We start from the raw sequence: 6,000 nt of genomic DNA on the forward strand, positions 1-6,000 counted from the left end.
AGAGAGAGAGAGAGAGAAATCCACACTCAAAAGCTTGGTACACTGAATATTGAAGTGTCACCATTGCTGGGATATTGCTGTGCACTAAAAACAGATTATCTGCATATTTGCATTATCTGAAGGCTTGGAATTAAAGTCCTGAGCTTGAAGCCGGTATAATTCCCGTGTAATGATGGTGTTTTGGGCAGTGCTGTGAATTTGAGGGTGAAATGAAATTGTGGGATCTTGCTGTGCACAAATGGCATGCAGTGTTTCCAACATTGCAATAGTGACGAGCACTTTAACAATAAATTCACTGAGTGTCAAATGTTCCCGATTCATTTCAGTTCATTTGACTGAAGTTCTGAGTTTCGATTTCTCTCTCTGTCTCTCTCTTTAAACCTTTAATACTTAAAAACACACACAGCTTTGTGATTTGTTGTTGTTTTAAATGGTGAGACAGAAATATTTCATAGCTATTTTCAGTCAACATGACATATGAGATAGAGGGACAAAAACAGATACGGACAAAGAGAAAGAGAGACAGGGGACGAATGTGACAGGAACAGAGCGAGATACAGAGACAGGGGAGAGAGAGATACAGATACAGACACACACACACACACACACACAGAGGTGGAGGTTTCTGTCACAATCCTTTTATCCTCTGGTTTATTAACTGTGATTTGTTTGTATTTGGGTGTTGCTGAGAGAGTGTCTGTGTAACCGAGGGCAATTCCTGGGCTCTTGCTGTGCTATTTTGTTTAACAATGCCTATTCATCACTTTTCTCTCCCTCCCTCTTGCCTCAGGAAATTTCTTTCTGAAAACTGCATGGTGAACATGAAAAGGGGGAAAGTCTGGGACGAGGAATCCTTGGACAGGAGCTTCCTCCAGAGGGGACGGACTGAGGCCTTGTCCACAGTCTGCACCCAAAGGGCCCACGTGAGTTGTGTCTGTTTATTAGCCTGACGTTTAATTTCCTCTCTGGGGCCCTGCGTTAACCATTTCATGTTGGATTGGGGCTGCTGGTGTTTTATACAGATTGAAAGTCTGTGGTTAAAGGAGCAGCCCCAGGAAGGAGTCCCCTCCAGCGACTTGCTCCTTCCAGCCCTGTCTGTGAGGTTTGCTGGTGTTTTGGGCAATGCTCGGAAGCTGGCAGTGAAATAAGATGCACGGTGCCCATTTTAATTCATTTTACTGTAGTTCTGAGGTTAGCTTTCTCTCTGTCTCCACATTCTTTCCCTGTGTCTCTATCTCCCCCCATGCTTTCTCTTCTCTGTCTCTCTTTCATACTCTCCTTCTCCAATTAAAGCTTTAATAAATAAAAATAAAATGCCACACACGGCAATATGATTTGTCGTTATTTGAAATGGTGAGACAGAATCAGCCACTTGTTCCCAGTTTAAGGAGGGAGTTTCACCCTTTCTGGGGACTGAAATGTGGCGATTATCACATTGCAGCTTGTGGGATCTTTCTGTGCATCTAGTGCCCTGCAGCATTTCGTACATGACAACAATAAGGACACTTTAAAATTCAGCTTCCTGAGGGTCTGAGTGTGGATTTCTCTGTGTTTTGACCAGAATGTTACAACTGTTACAAGAGCTGAACGTGAAGCTGTTTCAAGACTGGTTAGAAGTTGAAAGATGGAGTTCAGCATTTTCAGAGGACTGTGATAGGATATCTGGCTATGATCACATTGTGGGATCCTGCTGTGCATACATTCCCTGCATCAATTCTTACTTTCCAACACTGAGGCAGAAATAGATGGAGAGAAAAAGAGGGAGAGTGAGAAACAGCTGGAGGTGGCAGGTTAAACAGGGAGAGAGAGAGAGACAGGCGGAGTGTGGATGAGGGAGGGAAGGCAGAGAAAGATGGAGAAAGACAGAGAGAGAGAGAAATCCACACTCAAAATCTTGGTAAACTGAATTTTGAAGTGTCACCATTGCTGGGTTCTTGCTGTGTACAGGTTGCCTGCAGAATTCCCTGCATTGTAACAGTGACTGCATTTTAGAAGTGAATTCATTGTGTGTAAAGCTCTCCTGAAGGCCTGGAATTTAAGTCCGCAGCTTGAAGCCGGTATAATTCCCGAATAATGCTGGTGTTTTGGGCAGTGCCGTGAATTACTCTCTCTCTCTCCATCTGTCTCTCTGAATGAGAGTAACAGGAGGGAGAGAGACGCAGGAGAGTGAGGGAAACATGGAGGGTATCAGAGGGAGAGAGAGGGGGTAGCCCACTGTTGTCAGACTGCTGCTTGTGGGATCTTGCTGTGCACCAATGGTCTACAGCATTTCCAACGTTACAACAGTAACGAGTGTCAAATATTTCTGTGTGTCAGCAATGAAATGGGTGAAATGTGAAGGTTTGTAAAGGCTTGTTCTCATTCCCGAATATTGCTGGTGTTTGAGGCTGTGGGCTGAATTTGACAGTGAAATGAAACACCGGGGGACCATTTGAAATCAGATTTTCAGGGATGGGAATGTGGATTTCTCTCTCTATCCTTCTCCAGGAGAGGGGATGGGGGTCTCCAGTGTTTGCGTGCTTTTACAATGAGGCAGAAACAGATGTAGAGAGACACACAGAGAAATAGAGAGAGGGAGATAGAGATAGCAGGAAATAACAGGGTAAACACATCTGCACTTCCCAGTCTCTGGCTCTGTGTCGGGGGATGTGTTTGTAAGTCACTGAGAGATTGTTTTATGTCAGTGAGTTTGAGAGAGAGTCCTGGGCTCTCGCTGTGTTTTATTTCTGTGCAAAAATGCTTTGCTTTGTTTGAAACAATTTTATTTCTCTTATTCCCAAGGAGAATCTTTTCGGAAGCTGCAGCTGTGATGATGCAGAGGGAGAATCTTTTGGCCACGTGGAATTCTGCGACAAGAACTTTAACCGGAGAGGGAAAGTAATAATAAAATATATATTTGTCATTGTCAAATTAATTTCTAGATACAGAAAAGAAGACTGTGTGATTTCGGGGCTGATAGAAAAACAAAGTGCTGGAAATGCATTTCCAGCATCTGCAGTATTTTATTTTGTGTTTTCGGGTGTCTGTGGATTTTTTTTACAACAAGGGAGGGGGCTGGATGGTGCTCCAAAGAAAATAGTTTAGGAATTGCTGCTCCAGAACAGTCAATGTAATCGCATAGATTTCCCTCTCTCCATCTCTTGCTGCAAATTGTTCCCTGCACCTTCCTCCTTGTTCCTAACTCTGTTTCTTCACATCTTTAAATACCTATCTCTGTATCTCTCAGCATCCTTTCCATATTTGCCTCTCTCTGGAGTCTCACAAGTTTCCATTGTCACTCTATTTCTGCAACTCTCTGCATCTTTATCTGTCCCTCTCTCAGTCCATTTCTTCTCCCACTCACTTCCAAATCCCTGAATCTTTCCATCTCTGCTCCTCCTTTCCTGCAAGATTATCTCTGCATTTCCCTCCCACCTGTCCCGGAACACCCCTCTCTATTCTGTGAACACATCTTACTTTGTATCTCTGCCCCTCCACTATTTCTGTTTCTGCATATTTAGATGTCCCCTTTGGGATTTAGATGGGGGTCTGTCCCCGGGGGGGTATTTAGTTGGGGGTCTGTCCCCGGGGGGGTATTTAGATGGGGGTCTGTCCCGGGGGTTAGTATTTAGATGGGGGTCTGTTCCCCGGGGGGGATATTTAGATGGGGGTCTGTCCCGGGGGGGTATTTAGATGGGGGTCTGTCCCCGGGAGGTAGATAGATGGCGGTCTGTCCCGGCCGGGGGGGGTATTTAGATGGGGCTCTGTCCCCGGAGTTAGTATTTAGATGGGGGTCTGTTCCCGTCAGGTATTTGTAACAGGGGTATTATAAGGGTATAATTAGATGGGGGTCTGTCCCCGGGTGGGCTATCTAAATAGGGGTCTTTCCCCGGGCATGTATTTAGATGGGGGTCTGTCCCCGGGGTTAATATTTAGATGGGGGTCTGTTCCCATCAGGTATTTGTAACAGGGGTATTATCAGGATATAATTAGATGGGGGTCTGTCCCCGGGGGGGTTAGCTAGATGGGGGGTCTGTCCCCGGGGATGCATTTAGATGGCGGTCAGTCCCCGAGCGTGTATTTAGATGGGGTCTGTTCCCGGGGATGTATTTAGATGGGGGTCTGTCCCCGGGGATGTATTTGTAACAGGGGATATTATCAAGGTATAATTCGATGGGGATCTGTCCCCGAGGGGGTAGTTAGATGGGAGTCTGTCCCTGTGGGGTATCTAGATGGGAGTCTGTTATTGGCTGGGTATTTCGATGGGAGTCTGTTCCTGGGGGGGTATGTAGATGGGATCGGTCCCTCGGGGAAATCTAGATGTGAGTCTGTTCCTGGGTAGGTATCTAGATGGGCCTCGGTCCGGGGGGTATCTAGATGGGAGTCTGTTCCTGGGGGGGGTATCTAGATTGTACTCGGTCCTGGGGAGGTATTTGGTTGGGACTCGGTCCTGGGGGTGTATCCAGATGGGAGTCTGTTCCTGGGGGTGTATCTAGATGGGACTCGGTCCTGGGGGGGTGTCTGGATGGGTTGTCTTGTAACAGGGGGAAGGGGATAATTAGATCGGGGTCTGTTCCTGTGGGGGGTGGGTGGAGTCTGTTCCTGGGGGGGATATTTAGATGGGAGTCTGTTCCTGGGGGGATATTTAAATGGGAGTCTGTTCCTGTGTGGGGTTATCGAGATGGGACTCAGTCCTGGGGATGAATCTAGATGGGACTCGGTCCTGGGGAGGGTATCTAGATGGGTTGTCTTGTCACAGGGGGATGGGGAAAATTAGATGGGGTTCTGTTCCTGGGTCTGTTGATAGTGAGGGTATTAGATGGGGGTCAGTTAACAGGAGATATCAGATGATAGATGAGGATTATTTAGATTGGGTGGGGGTCTGTACAAAAGGGGAATGTTTTCCGGGGGGGGGAATATTGAAAGGGATGAAATTTACATTGTGGATATAAATTGCGGTTGGAGGAAATTTTGCAGGCGGGGGTGAAATTGAGGGGGGAGAAAATTGCAGGGGAGGGGCACTATATTTGTGGGGGGGGGAATAATTGCGGGGGGGAATAATTGCGGGGAGGAAATAATTGCGGGGGCGATAAATTACGGGGGGATAATTGCGGGGGGGAATAATTGCTGTGGTAAATAATTGCGGAGGGGAATAATTGCGGGCGGTGGATAATTGCGGGGGGGGGAATAATTGCTGTGGTAAATAATTGCGGAGGGGAATAATTGCGCGGGTGGGGAATAATTGTTTCATGCAGAGATTGACAGATTTCTAAATACCACAGTGCAGCACATTGGCGCAGTGGTTAGCAGTGCAGCCTCACAGCTCGAGGGGCCCGGGTTCGATTCTGGGTACTGACTGTGTGGAGTTTGCAAGTTCTCCCTGTGTCTGCGTGGGTTTTCTCCGGGTGCTCCGGTTTCCTCCCACAAGCCAAAAGACTTGCAGGTTGGTAGGTAAATTGGCCATTATAAATTGTCACTAGTATAGGTAGGTGGTAGGGAAATATAGGGACAGGTGGGGATGTTTGGTAGGAATATGGGATTAGTGTAGGATTAGTATAAATGGGTGGTTGATGGTCGGCACAGACTCGGTGGGCCGAAGGGCCTGTTTCAGTGCTGTATCTCTAATCTAATGAAGGAATGTGGGGATAGCGTGGGAAAAAGACATTGAAGTGGATGATCAGCCATGTTAGTATTGAATGGCGAAGCAGGCTCGATGGACTGAATGGCCTACTCCTCTTCCTCTGTTTCAAAACAGCTGAAATAGTTTCTCCCGAGCTACCCCATCAGTTCCCCTTAATCTCTCAACAACTTTGATCAAATCACCTTGATCCTCCTAAATTCCAGGGAATAAATCCCTACTCTGTGTAATATCACCTCATAATTTAACCCTTGGAGTCCAGTTATCATTCTGGTAAATCGACGCAGCACTCAAATGGATATGGACCCCCAAGTCTCTTTGGACCTCCAGTATTTCTAACTTTTCACCATTTATAAAGTACTCTGTTCAAGTCTTTTTTGCTG

The sequence above is a fragment of the Heterodontus francisci genome, unplaced genomic scaffold (assembly GCF_036365525.1).
Source record: "Heterodontus francisci isolate sHetFra1 unplaced genomic scaffold, sHetFra1.hap1 HAP1_SCAFFOLD_91, whole genome shotgun sequence".
NCBI classification, from domain to species: domain Eukaryota; kingdom Metazoa; phylum Chordata; class Chondrichthyes; order Heterodontiformes; family Heterodontidae; genus Heterodontus; species Heterodontus francisci.